At 43.3% G+C, this 15,106-nt stretch overlaps 1 protein-coding gene across 43 annotated transcripts in view; it reads right to left on the bottom strand.

Annotated features, from left to right (window-relative positions):
- RBM47 (RNA binding motif protein 47) overlaps window positions 1-15,106 on the bottom strand; it is a 202,626-nt gene that overhangs the window by 144,661 nt on the left and 42,859 nt on the right. For 10 of the 43 annotated variants that reach the window (XM_017970603.4, XM_078367340.1, XM_078367341.1 and 7 more), the window contains one exon: window positions 7,995-8,071. The exons of the other annotated variants lie outside the window; for them this stretch is intronic. The gene's annotated coding sequence lies outside the window, so the exon portion shown is untranslated. The remainder of the gene's footprint in view (window positions 1-7,994; window positions 8,072-15,106) is intronic. 43 annotated transcript variants of the gene reach the window in all.

Raw genomic sequence — 15,106 nt, 5'->3', positions numbered from 1 at the left:
TGGTGGATGGGGTAATAATGGTGCGGGAAGAAGTGATGCTTTAGGGATGATTCAAGCACATTACATTTATTGTGAACTTTATTTCTATTATTATTACATTATAATATATAATGAAATAATTATACAACTCGCCATAATGTAGAATCAGTGGGAGTCTTGAGTTATTTTCCTGCAACTAGACGGTCCCATCTGGGAGTGATGGAGACAGCGGCAGATCATCAGGCATTAGATTCTCATATGGGGTGCACAACCTAGTAAACCTCTTGCATGTCTGGGCCTTGCATGTGCATTTCACAATTGGGTTCACATGCTTATGAGAATCCAATCCACCACTGATCTGACAGGAGGCAGAACTCAGGCAGAAATGTAAGTGATGGGGAGCAACTGTAAATACAGATGAAGCTGTGCTGGCTCACCTGTCACTCACCTGCTCACCTCCTCACCTCCTGCTATGCCGTTTACCTCCTGCTATGCTGCTCACCTCCTGCTATGCCGTTTACCTCCTGCTATGCCGCTCACCTCCTGCTATGCTGCTCACCTCCTGCTATGCCATTTACCTCCTGCTATGCCATTTACCTCCTGCTATGCCGCTCACCTCCTGCTATGCTGCTCACCTCCTGCTATGCCGTTTAACTCCTGCTATGCTGCTCACCTCCTGCTATGCTGTTTAACTCCTGCTATGCAGCTCACCTCCTGCTTGGGACCCCTGTTCTAAAGGGCGTTCTTGAAGCAGAAGGAAAATGGTCCAGGAAGGAAAGGTGGGGAATACAGCATAGAATGAAGAGCAATAAAAATGATCAATTTAAATAAACCTTGACTGCATAAAACAATCATGAGAATGTTTTATGGGGTTTTAATAAGAACAAACACATATCTAATACATTTCAAATATGCATATAAAGAGAATTAAAACACATGACTAGCATATAAGTCAGAAAGTGGGTAAATGCTAAAGATATTTTTTTAAAAGACAGACTTCCAAACTAACAGAGGAAAACAGTGGAATGATACAACATACAAAAATAAAACACTGACTGCCAAGCTCAGCGGCTCACAGCTGTAATCCCAGCACGTTGGGAGGCCAAGGCAGGTGGATCACCTGAGTTCAGGAGTTCCAGACCAGCCTGGCCCTCATGGTATAACCCCATCTCTGCTAAAAATATAAACACAAACAGGGCATGGTAGTACATGCCTATAATCCCAGCTACTTGGGAAGCTGAGGCAGGAGAATCATTTGAACCTGGGAGTCAAAGGGCACAGTGAGTTGAGATTGCACCACTGCACTCCAGCCTGAGCAACAGAGTGAGACTTCATCTAAAAAAATAAACAGGCTGGGTGCAGTGACTCACGCCTATAATCCCAGCACTTTGGGAGGCTGAGGCGGGCAGATCACGAGGTCAAGAGATCGAGATCATCCATCTTGGCCAACATGGTGAAACCCTGTTTCTACTAAAAATACAAAAATTAGCCGGGCATGGTGGCACATGCCTGTAGTCCTGGCTACTTCGGAGGCTGAGGCAGGAGAATTGCTTGAACCTGAGAGGCAGAGGTTGCAGTGAGCTGGTGCACTCTAGCCTGGGTGAGAGCGAGATTCCGTCTCAAAAAAAAAAAGAATAAAGTAAAATAGTGACACATGAATAGTCAAAACAATGGGATAGAAAATCCAGAAATATGTTCAAGTATATATGGGAATTTAGTAAATGATAAAAGAGGAATATCATACGTGTAGAGACAGGAACTACTGAGTAAGTGGTGTTGGGACAGCTAGATACTCATCTAGATAAAATAAGTTGTATATATACCTCGTAACTCATACCAGCATAAGTCCTAAGTAAATCAAATAGGTAAATGTGAAAAATTAAACCACAAACGTTCTATAGGAAAATATGGGAGAGTTCTTTTATAATCTGAAATGAGACCTTTCTCTTCTGACTCGTGATCCAAAAATCGTAATGAGATTGATAATTTAACTACAAGAATTTTTTTTTAAAATACAAACCAGGTGGGAGGGGGGTGAGGGATAAAAGAGTATACTTTGGTTACAGTTTGCACTGGTCAGGTGATGGGTGGACCCAAATATGAGAAATCACCACTGAAGATCTTATCTGGTGGGGCACAGTGGCTCATACCTGTAATCCCAGCACTTTGGGAGGCTGAGGCAGGTGGATCACAAGGTCAGGAGTTTGAGAACCGCCTGGCCAATATGATGAAACCCCATGTCTACTAAAAATACCAAAAAATTTACCCATTTGTGGTGGCACATGCCTGTAACCTCAGCTACTTGGGAGGCTGAGGCTGGAGAATCACTTGAACCCAGGAGGCAGAGGTTGCAGTGAGCCGAGATTGTGCCACTGCACTCCAGCCTGGGTAACAGAGCGAGACTCTGTCTCAAAAAAAAAAAAGAAAAAAGAATTTATCGATGCAACCAATCACCTGTTCCCCCAAAACTACTGAAACCTACAAACTAAACAAACAGACAAATGATATACAAAGGAAGAAATCCACAATTCACGTCACAAAGAACAAATTTCCACACTATATAAAAATCAATGAGAAAATGATCAATAAATGAATAGAAAAATGGTCAGAAGATATGGACAACTGACAAAGAAAATACAAATGACATTTAACTTTGTGGAAACATACCAACTGAAACTACATTCAAATGTTTTCTCACCTATCAGATTGGTAAAAATCCCAGTTTAGGTCAGGTGCTGTGGCTCATGCCTGTAATCTCAGCACTTTGGGAGGCCAAGATGGGCAGACTGCTTGAGCTCAGGCGCTCAAGACCAACCTGGGCAACATGGTGGAATCCCATCTCTACTTAAATTACAAAAATTAGCCAGGCATGGTGGCAGGCATCTGTAATCCCAGCTATTCAGGAGGCGGAGGCAGAAGAGTCACTTGAATCCAGGAGGTAGAGGTTACAATGAGCTGAGATCGCACCACTGCACTCCAGCCTGAGCAACAGAGGAAGATTCTATCTCAAAAAATAAATAAATAAAGGCATTGTGGGAGCTCTCGATGTACTGTTATTGAGAGATCTCCAAGATATATTGTTAAGTGAAGAAAAACAAGCTGCCTAACAATTCACCGAATATTCTACTTTTTGTGGAAAAGGAGAGAGAGGAGTAGAAGCTATAAGTGTATTTACTTGCATCGCATTAAAAAATTCTCTAAAGACAGATTAGAAACTAAGAACAGCTGGCACCCACATGTAGTTTATTTGAACAGAACAACAACTTAATAATGAAAGTGGGCTGGGTGTGGTGGCTTATGCCTGTAATTCCAGCACTTTAGGAAGCCAAGACGGGAGGATCGCTTGAGGCCAGGAGCTTGAGACCAGCCTGGTCAATACAGCAAGACCCCATCTCTATTTTTCAAATTTAAATAATAATGAAAAAGTCTTCAACATTATGCATTCTTCAGTTCTCCTATAAGCCTCCTTGTTTATTTATTTTAAGGTATAATATATTAAAATTCACCACAAAATTGTGGAGGTAGGCCAGGCACAGTGGCTCAAACCCATAATCCCAGCACTTTGGGAGGTCGAGGCAGATGGATCACTTGAGGTAAGGAGTTCAAGACCAGCCTGGCCAAAATGGTGAAACTCTGTCTCTACTAAAAATACAAAAATTAGCCGGCCGTGGTGGTGGGTGTCTGTAATCTCAGCTAATTGGGAGGCTGAGACAGAAGAATCACTTAAACTCAGGAGACAGAGGATGCAGTGAGACAAGATCGTGCCACTGCACTCCAGAGCAAGAGTCCATCTCAAAAAAAAAAAAAAAAAAAAATTATGTAAGTGTTTTGTATCTCTAGCTGAGAACTGAACAAGAGAAATCTGACCAGAGAATTTGGTAAGCACATCTTACATGTATTTTTTAAAGACATAATTCCAGTTATCTCTGGGTACCGGGATTGCAGGTGATTTTAATTATCTCCTTCGTGTTCTGTGTTTCTCCAGGGCAAATGTTAACTTTATAATTAGATTAAAATTTGTTCAAATAAAGTAAATATTATAAAGAGAATTTGTCTTCAGTGGTTAAGAAAAGGATGAAATTTTGACTTTGATGGTAGTTAATCTGGGCACAGTGGCTCACGCCTGTAATCCCAGCACTTTGGGAGGCCAAGGCTGGAGGGTCATTTGAGGTCAAGAGTTCCAGACCAGCCTGGCCAACATGGTGAAACCCAGTCTCTACTAAATATACAAAAATCAGCTGGGCATGGTGGCTTGTGCCTGTAGTCCCAGCTACTCGGGATGCTGAGGCAGGAGAATCGCCTGAACTCGGGAGGCAGAGGTTGCCATAAGCCTAGATGACGCCACTGAACTCCAGCCTGGGAAACAGAGCAAGACTCTGTTTCAAAAAAAAAAAGAAGAAGAAAAAGAAAAAGAAACAAGAAGAAAAGAATAAAAGAAGTCTTGACTTTGAGGGTAATTAAAAATTGGAACAGTTTCCTAAGAAAGATTATCAGAATTTCCATTTCTGCAAAACTTTATAAAATTATATTAGACATCTTTGGTTTAAATTTTCATTTGTAAAGGCTAAGGGTAGATCAGATGACCTTTTGCCACAAAGCTTTCATAGCAACCGAAGAGCAGTGTTTAGAATAGTTTTCACTCAAATAATGAGGAAGAACAGGGCTGACTGCATGAGGTAGAAGAATCCAGATTGTGCAGATGGTCTTCCGTTCTGCAGCCTCTCTGCAGTTGTTGTGGGTTATTAGACCTCTGAGATCTAAAATATTCTCCCAGAGTGCAGGAAACTCCTTCTAAAGTTTTTACATAAAATATAATCTCATTATTTCAGAAATAGACTGGGTAAAGCTAGTACCATGAGAGGAAACAAGCTTTTCAGGAAGATCAAGTTTAATTATGGTTTTCTAAGAAATGAAGACTTTTATTTGATTCCAGAGAACCTCAGGGGACACCCAACTGAGAAAAACTGAGAAGTTAGGAGAATAAAGAATTTCCAGATTCTAAAAATAATTCAACAGAATGACTCTTTTCAGAACATTAGACAAACTTATATTCTGTGGGTATCTTTTAGAATTTCATAGGTAATCAGAAGATTATAGATGAGAGGGAAGACAAAAAAGGCAAGGAAGCTATCAAAGTATTGGAAATGGACCAGGTGTGGTGGCTCATGCCTGTAATCCTAGCACTTTGGGAAGCAGAGGTAGGCAGATCACCTGAGGTCAGGAGTTCAAGACCAGCCTGGCCAACATGGTGAAACCCCATCTCTACTAGAAATACAAAACTTGGCCAGGTGTGGTAGCATATGCCTGTAATCCCAGCTACTGGGGAGGCTCAGGCAGGAGAATCGCTTGAACCTGGGAGGCGAAGTTGCATTGAGCAGAGATCATGCTACTGCACTCCAGCTTGGGCGACAGAGTGAGACTCTGTCTCAGAAAAAAAAAAGTATTGGAAATGGCAAAACTGGAGGAAAAGAACAAAAAATGAAGAAAATATCAGATAGGTTACGAAGGTAATCAATCAGTTTGAGTCAATTTCCCTAAAACATAGGAGCTGCTATAGACCTCAAGGCAATAGTTTTCAACTGTGAACCATTTGTGTCCCCAAGAAGTTATTGGGCAATGTGTGAAGACATTTTTGGTGGTGAATGCTACTGGCTTCTAATAAGCACAGGGATGCTGCTAAACGTCCTATAATGCACAGGAAAACCCCTTAAAACAATCCAAAATATCAACTGCGCCAAGGTTGAGAAACTCGACATGGAAGAATGCTGGCCCTACAGAAACACTCAGCAGATGCTGTAGTTCACAAAGGGAATGTTATCAACTCAGCACCTGTAAAGAAACACCAAGGAATGGCCATCTATAAAGAAGTCTCCCAACTTAACTGAATACGTAAAATTTGAATACTTAATGGTTTTGCCCTTAATCCCATTGGACCTCTTTGATAAGGGCTACTGTGTGTCTGAGCGACCAACCCGTGCCAGTTTGCCCAGGACTATCCTGGTTTTAGCACTGAAAGGACAAATGAGGCCATGCTGCCTGCCAAGAGTGCAGTGATATTTGGTCATTTGGAATTTTTTCTCAATTGAAGAGAAACCTCAGCTTCCTTCACGGTTTCCTCTGTGCTTGTTCTCACACATTAACAAGCTCCAAAGTTTGACTGGTTCCAGCAGGGAGACAAAGGGTTTGACCTCAGAGGTGCTCTCTGATCTAGAGGGAGCCCAGAAGAAAGGAGGTCCTGCCAAGGCTTGTGGCCTGGAAGCATCAGCCCCAGTGGGAAGGGCATTGTCAGTAATAGCTCACCTGGTTCCATCACCACCCAAGGCAGGGTTCTCCTTTGGATTGGGGCACTGGGGAAAAGTTCCCATCTGCAGGCTCGCATAGCTTGCTAAGAGGCATCTTTCCTCAGCTCCTCCTGGAGCACTTGCCCCAAGCAATGGAATGCATTCCTTGAGAGAGGATCCCTTACATTCTTTCCCTTATCTTTCCTAGATTATGCCCTTTCTACAGCCTATTTCTTCTTTTTTTGTCTTTTCTGTTTTTTGAGGGGAGACAGGGTCTCCCTCCGTCACCTATGATCATAACTTATGCCTGACCAATTAAAAAAAACTTTTTTTTAGAGATGGGGTCTTGCTATGTTGCTCAGGCTCATCCTGAACTCCAAGCCTGGGCCTGAGCCACTGACCCCCAAGCCTATTTCTTTGTTTTTTGAGATGGAGTCTCACTTGCCAAGGCTGGAGTACAGTGGTGAGATCTCAGCTCACTGCAACCTCCCCCTCCCAGGATCAAGCAATTATCCTGCCTCAGACTCCCAAGTAGCTAGTATTGTAGGCATGTATCACCACACCAGGCTAATTTTTATATTTTTAGTAAAGATGGGGTTTCACCATGTTGGCCAGGCTTATGTCGAACACCTAACCTCAGGTGATTCATCTGCCTCGGCCTCCCAAAGTGCTGGGATTATAGGCGTAAGCTACTGTGCCCAGCCCTCTCCAAGCCTATTTCTTACAAAGGTGAAAGTTTCTAACTACTATCTAGTCCCTGTGATCACCTCACATAACATATATGAAAGCATTTTGAAAACTGTAAAATATCAGACAAATGTAACATATTAACGTCACAATGAGAAATCATTTGTCATTTTTCTTTTTTTAAGAGACAGGGTCTCACTCTATCGCCCAGGCTGGAGTGCAGTGGCATGATCATGGATAGCTAACAGCAGCCTCAAACTCCTGGCCTCAAGTGATCCTCTTGCCGGGGCCCCTCAGAGTGCTGGGATTACAGGTGCAAGCCCAGCTCATTTCTATCTGTGAAGTTAGCAATTGGTGGTTCTATCATTTTCTAGATACTTAAAATTCCCATGTGGTAGGCATTGTTCTAAACACTTTGCATGTGTTAGCTCATATAGTATTCACAGAAATGCTGCTGCTGCTGCTGTTGATACCCATTTTAGAGATGAAGAAACTGAGATAGGATGGCATTAAATAACTTTCCCAGAATCACAGAGCTGGTGGAGCTGAGTGATGAGATTCAGACAGGCTGGCTCCAAAGTCCATGCTGAATGCTACCTGTGACTCAAGCCAGGAGAAAAAAAGGAGTTGCTCAAATAAAGCCTTACCTGGCAGTAATGAATCATTAACTTTCAGCCCACTCCAAGCACTGGGTGGCCTGAGGGTCACGTGCTAAAGAGGAAACACTGAGTGAGTCAATCCTGAGCACATGACTGTTCCTAGTTCCTTATAGGTTTGCTTCCTCAAACAGCCTTCCTGGAGTACTGAGCCAAGAGGTGGATTGGGACCAGTTTCAGTTCTGGAAAAAGAGGCTCAACCCCATCTAGCCAATGGCTGTGCCCTCGCTCCAGCTCTGTGCATGATAGTGGCCGCATCTAACACAGGCCACAAGGACTTCCACAAACTGGGAAATGCCTGCTCATGGTGTCGGGAGTCCTCAATAACAGCTTGTTTGCAGACTGAACACCTCACCGGCAGCCTCAGAAAGATCAGGGAGTCCATACTTACATGAAGACAGCTCTGGAAAACAGCTCAAGGGACAGTCCAGACAAATGCAGATTGTATAATGGGTACCTGGTTAGATTCTGTTAAAAAAAAAAAAAAGGATGTTCCTCTCTGCTGTTTACTCCCTGTTCCAATTTTTTTTTTTTAAATCCTGTTTTCCCTTTCCTGATCCTCCCTTATGGTATTTTATACTTTAAAAAAAATGTCTGGAATAAGCTTATAGTCACAAAGAAACAGGAATGCAACAAACCAGAAACGCAAAGCCCCAAATCTCGACCTTATCACAGAGCATTTCAAACTCTGCGTTTTTTCCTACTTCAGCACATAACAGCACATATCTCAAAGATTAGATAAATGTGGTACCATTGTGTTATTCCCTGGTGAAGAAACCAACAAACTATCAAATACAAGGTATAGGGAGCTAGGAGCGATGGCGTGTACCTGCAGTCCCAGCTACTCAGGGAGCTGAGGTGGGAAAATGGCTTGAGCCTAGGAGTTCAAGGTCAGCCGGGACAACACAGCGAGACCTATTCTCTTAAAAAAAAAAAAAAAAAATTAGGCTGGGCCCCGTGGCTCACACCTGTAATCCCAGCACTTTGGAAGACTGAGGCGGGTGGATCACTTGAGGTCAGGAGTTCATGACCAGCCTGTCCAACACAGCAAAAACCCGTCTCTACTAAAAATATGAAAAAATTAGCCAGGCGTGGTGGCGCATGTCTGTAATCCCAGCTACCGGGGGCTGAGGCAGGAGGATCTCTTGAACCTGTGAGGCAGAGGTTGCAGTGAGCTGAGATCACGTCACTGCACTCCAGCCTGGGCAACAGTGAGACTCCATCTCAAAAAAAAAAATTATAAGAGGTCACTGTTTTGGACTAAACTTCTGCAATTAGGGCCCAACAGACCAGAGTGAAAATCAAAATGGAGTCACCTAGGCCAAAGTTTCACAACACAAAACAGAAATTAAGTTGTTGTCTGACCTTCTCAGTAATCAGGAGAAAGAGAATACACGACATTTCTTAAACAGTTTAAAATCTTTAATTGGCATGATAATGAAACTCCCTGCTTTAATCCTTACACCAAAAAAGGCAGCCTGAAGTAACCTGATGTTATTTTTCTGTTGTTCTGTCTCCTGTTGTCATTGTCCCTGCCTTACAAAAAAAAGTATCTTTGAAACAATTAATATACTTTAAATTCTTTGCTTCTGCTTTATAAAGTCAAGCTCTTCTGCTTGGCTGACCGGAACCCTTTCTCTGTAATATGGAAGAAGTGTTGCCCGATTCTAGAATCTCAAATAAAAGCAACTGAGAACTTTAAACTACATTTGTTGCAATTTTGTCTTTTGACACAGAGGATTTTCCTCCTGACACTTAGAGATGAATAAATGGCCTCCTCTGCCTCTGTTTTCTACTTCCATCATTTTCAGCGTTCTTAGCTTTTTCTCTCTCCATGCCCACCACTTAGATTTAATTGTTCTTCCATCTGAAAGCTTCACTTCTAGGCTTTTTTTTTTTTTTTTTTTTTTATTTTTTATTGGATTATAGGTTTTGGGGTACTTCTAGGCTTTTCTATCATTTTCCCTTTTACCTTAACTTCTAGAGTTATTATGTTACCTAGGTTATCAAGAGGACCAGAGAAATGACTTCTCGATGCCTTAGTTCCTCATCTGTAAATGGTGCTGTGTAGCAGGGCCTGCTGTAAGGGCTGAGGGGATAACGTACCCAAGGCGCTTGGCACAATGCTATGCGCAGTAGGTGCTCAAAACGTGATAGTAAGCCGGGCACAGTGGCTCGTGCCTGTAATCCCAGTACTTTGGGAGGCCAGATCACTTGAGATCAGGAGTTCAGGACCAGCCTGGCCAATATGGTGAAACTCCATCTCCACTAAAATAACAAAAAATTAGCTGGGTGTGGTGGCGTGTGCCTGTAGTCCCAGCTACTTGGGAGGCTGAGGCAAAAGAATTGCTTGAAGCCAGGAGGCAGAGGCCGCAGTGAGTCAAGATCATGCCACTGCAGTCCAGCCTGGGTGACAGAGCAAGACTCTATCTTAAAAAATAAAATGCAATAGCAAAGAAAAAAATTAGGATCAACTAGTTCAGATTCTCTAGATAGAACACTCGATTTATAACTTTAAGGGTAATTATTTTAAAATTATTAAAATGATCTTTTAAAAGACCCGACTTAAGTGGGAACTAGATTACCTATTTTAGGGAGATGATATGAAGAAAATTTACCCATCTTATGGAGGTGGTTCAAATCAGAACTCTTCTCCACACACGAGTCCATCTACAACCCCAAGAAGCTCTGAAACATTTTTCCCTGTGGGTCTTTCTTTGCTGGAGTTACTATGTTGAGAAAGTAAACTTTATGGTAATTTTTTTGTTTGTTTGTTTTTTGATACAAGGTCTCACTCTGTCACCCAGGCTATACTGCAGTGGCACGATCACAGCTCATTGCAACCTCTGCCTCCCTGGCTCAAGGGATCCTCCTACCTCAGTCTCCCATGTAGAAGGAACTACAGGTGCATGCCATCATGCCTGGCTGCTTTTTTTTTTTAATTTTTATTTCTTATAGAGACAGGGTCTTACCTTGTTGCCCAAGCTGGTCTTGAACTCCTGGGCTCAAGGGATCCTCCTGCCTTGGCCTCCCAAAGTGCTGGGATTACAGAAGTGAGCCACCGATCCCAGGCTGCTTTTAGAGGATTTGTAAATTTGAATCGGTCTAAATTCCAACATGCCAAATATCCTGGATTTCTCACCAGTAAAACATGTTCCTTCAATTGAACTTGGTTTAGTTAGCAAAGTCCAGTGAGTCCACTTTGTGGATATTTTCTAAATGTGTTTCCTTATACCTTTTTTTTAAATCTTAGAATCCAGGTGACTCGCCTGTATGCTTGAATCCTCTCCACTGTCTCATTTCCCTCCTCCAAGTTTCTAGTGCCTTTTCTCTTTGTTGTGAAAGATAATCAAACTGAACAACAAATGAGTTTACTTTCCTCATTTGGAACCTAAAAACTCTATTCTTCCTGGCTCCAAGGGCTCTAAGAATTCCTCATATCAGTGCTGGGACACTGAAGAGAAAGCCCAATGACCATAGCACGACGATGGACTAACGGCCTTGAAATGGGCCAGGCCTGGTTGTTTATGCCTGTAATCCCAGCACTTTGGAAGGCCAAGGCAGGCGGATCATGAGGTCAGGGGTTTGAGACCAGCCTGACCAACATGGTGAACCCCCATCTCAACTAAAAATTTGAAAATCAGTCAGGTGTGGTGGCCCGTGCCTGTAATCCCACCTACTTAGGAAGCTAAGGCAGGAGAATCATTTGAACCCGGGAGGTGGAGGTTGCAGTGAACAAAGATCGCACCACTGAACTTCAGCCTGAGCAAGAGAGCAAGACTCCGTCTCAAAAAAAAAAGGGGGGGAGGCCTTGAAATTCTGGTTACCATCATCCCCAACCCGCTGATGCCCGTGGGCTGCATTTACCAGCACGCACTGGCAGCTCCAGCTACCCATCTTGTCCATTTCCATGTCTCTTTCCTTCCATTGCCTAGCAAGTTTTCCCTATCATTCAGTTAGGCTCAATGCTCACACACACCGAGGAATGATCCCTACCACTGCTCTCACACCAATGGGGAAGGACGTACAATACATAAAGGCACAGAAAGGCACAGATAGTGGTAAGGCTGTGAAGTAAATAAAGCAGAGGGATAGGATAGAGACTCACAGGGATTGGTGAGAGAAGGCTGCTTTGATATTTGCACTGAGACAGGGAGCCTAGCAAGGATCTAGGGGGAAGAGCAATCTAGGCATAAACAAGGGCAAATGCCCTGCAGCAGAAACAGGTTTGTTCATTTTGTTTTCTCTTTAATTCCAGGAACAAGAGTCTATAGCTGGAATCTGGTGATAGAGGCAGAAGTGGGAGCATTGAGGTTGGGAGGTGGCCCGAGGTCATGAGCTGAAAAACTCAAGAGCCATGGGAGGGAGCTTGGGTTTTATTCTAAAGAAAAGGAAAAGGCTGGGCACAGTGGCTCAGGCCTCTAATCCCAGTACTGTGGAAGGCTGAGGTGGGAAGATTGCTTGAGTCCGGGAGTTCAAGACTAGCCTGGGCAATATAGTGAGACCTCATCTGTATAAAATATTTAAATATTAGCTGAGCATGATGGCATGTACCTGTTGTCCCAGCTACTCAGGAGGCTGAGGTGGGAGGATCCCTTGAGTCCAGAAAGCAGAGGCTGCAGTGAGCTGAGCTCACACCACTGCTTCCAGCCTAGGTGACAGAGCAAGACCTTGTCTCAAAAAAAAATAATAATGATAAATAAATAAAAGGAGAGAGAGTGTGTTAAGCTTGCAGGGAGCCACTGGGAAGATGAAGAATAAGACAGCATTGCACGGAGATGATTTGTTTGGTTTCTTGGAGGAAGACTTGTAGGTTGGTACACTCTGCTTGTGAGTAGATGAGGAGGGGGTGGTGGGGGAAGAGGTGACATTAAATTCTCTCTTCTTCAGAAGACAGCTCAGAAACTATGGACAGAAAGTACCCTAAAAGATAACCAGAGAGCATCCAGGGTGTGTGTGAAGGGAGGCTGCAGCCCAGGTGTCTGGCAGCGTTCCTGCAAAAGTGAAGATAAGTGAAAGGGAGTCACGGCACTCCCAGAGTCGCAGAGCTCCAGCCTGGCTGTCTCCTGCACGCCAGCCCTAGGAGCAACCAGACTGCCCTTCTCAACTCTCCGAGCAGTGCCTCAAGCTCACCATATCTGATGCTGGCCCATTCTCTCTCCCCTGAACCTGCTTCTTCCCCTCCGCACCCATCTTAGCAAGTGGACCGCCATCCCCCACATCCCCACGCCACAATCCTGGTTGGCGCCTCTCACTCCTGCTCCTTCACTCCAGTCACCCAGTCAGTCACTGAGACTTACTGAGTCCATCTCAAATCTCCATTTCTCATCTCCTTCTTTTTTTTTCTTTTTTTTTAAGATGGAGTTTTGCTCTTGTTGCCCAGGCTCTAGTGCAATGGCATGATTTCAGCTCACTGCAACCTCTGCCTGCCGGGTTCAAGCGATTCTCCTGCCTCAGCCTCCCAAGTAGCTGGGATTACAGGCGTGTGCCACCATGCCCAGCTAATTTTGTATTTTTAGTAGATACAGAGTTTCCCCATGTTGGTCAGACTGTTCTCAAACTCCCAGCCTCAGGTGATCTGCCCACCTCAGCCTCCCCGACTGTTGGGATTACAGGCATGAGCTACCTCGACCAGCCTCATCTCCATCTTTCTATCCCTGTAGCCAACATCTTAGTTCTGGTTCTTCACTCTGACTCTCATATAGCTTGCTAACAGGTGTCATTCCTAGACCTAGTCCTTGTTGCTAAACTAATCTATGCAAAACTAGGATCTTAGCTGGGCAAAGTGGTCGACGCCTGTAATCCCAGCACTTTGGGAGGCCAAGGCGGGTGGATCACAAGGTCAAGATATCAAGACCATCCTGGTCAACATGGTGAAACCCCATCTCTATTAAAAATACAAAAAAAAAAATTAGCTGGGCATGATGGCGCATGTCTGTAATCCCAGCTACTCAGGAGGCTGAGGCAGGAGAATTGAACCCAGGAGGCGGAGGTTGCAGTGAGCCGAGATCGCGCCATTGCACTCCAGCCTGGGTAACAAGAGCGAAACTCCGTCTCAAAAAAAAAAAAAAGCCAATAATAACAACAACAATAAAAAGTACGTAATCAATAACAATTACCAACAACTGAGTGCTTTCCACGTGCCAGGCATTTTACATGACCTATATCTTTTCTATAAGGTAGCAACTATCATTGTCACACTTCATAGATGAGGTTACCAAGGCTCAGCAAATTTAAAATATTAGTCCAAGAAGAAACAACTGGGAAATGGCAGATGTAGAATTAAGCCCATGTGTGTCAGACTCTAAAACCTGAGCTTTTAACCACAATTGCCATGGTGCTTATAGCGTAAAATATTATTTAAATGTTATCTAAAACTATTTAAAATTGGATTCATTAAACCATACTGTGAATGACCCTTTTAATCGGCTGAATTGTTTAAAATTCAAAATTTAGTTTGTGAGACTTTTCACTGGTAAGAATTAAATATGTGATGTGGTTTGCTTTAAAAAAGTATTAAAGACCCTCTGGGTTAAAAAGAAACAGAAGCTGAACAAGATGGTGCATGCCTATAGTCCCAGCTACTTGGGAGGCTGAGGCAACTTGGGAGTTCAAGATCAGCCTGGGCAATGTAGTAAGACCCTTTCTCCAAAAAATATTAATTAACAATTTTTTAAAGCAGAATGATTAAATATATGTTATGATTTATTATAACACAGAGTTTGTTTAAAACACAAATCTACCATCAAACCCTACATTTTTTTGAGATGAGGTCTTGCTCTGTCACCCTGGCTGGAGTTCAGAAGCTTGATCTCTGCTCACTGCAACCCCCACCTCCCAGGTTCAAGAGATTCCCCTGCCTCAGCCTCCTGAAAAACTGGGACTACAGGTGCGCACCACCACGTCTGGCTTTTTTTTTTGTATCTTAGTAGAGATGGGGTTTCACCATGTTGGCCGGGATGGTCTCAATCTCCTGACCTCGTGATCTACCCACCTTGGCCTCCCAAAGTGCTGGGATTACGGGCGTGACCCACCGCACCCGGCCAATTTTTGTGGGTTTTATAGAAATAGAATTTCCCCATGTTGCCCAGGCCAGTTTCAAACTCCTGGGCTCAAGCAATTCATCTGCTTTGGCCTCCAAAGTGCTAAGATTACAGGTGTGAGCCACCATGCTGGGCCAGTTGTTCATGTTTTAAACTGAACACATCGTGACATACCCACAAGGTAGGCTGGTAAAAACCCCGTGAGCCATGATATGGAAACTTCCATTCCAATCCGTCAGACCAGTGCTGTCCATTGGAAATGCATGAGAGACACGTATTTGATGAATTTTCTAGAAGCCACATTTTAAAAGCATAAAAAACAGGTGACAATTTTAATAACATATTTCATTTAACCCAACATATCAAAAATATTGTCATTTCAACATGTAATCACTATAAAAAACTATTCAACTGAGATATTTCACATTCCTTTTTACATTTACAGCACATTTCATTTTGG

Source organism: Callithrix jacchus, chromosome 3 (assembly GCF_049354715.1).
Source record: "Callithrix jacchus isolate 240 chromosome 3, calJac240_pri, whole genome shotgun sequence".
Lineage (NCBI taxonomy): Eukaryota > Metazoa > Chordata > Mammalia > Primates > Cebidae > Callithrix > Callithrix jacchus.
Note: the sequence above shows the minus strand (reverse complement) of the source record. Positions and strands in the feature narration are given on the sequence as shown.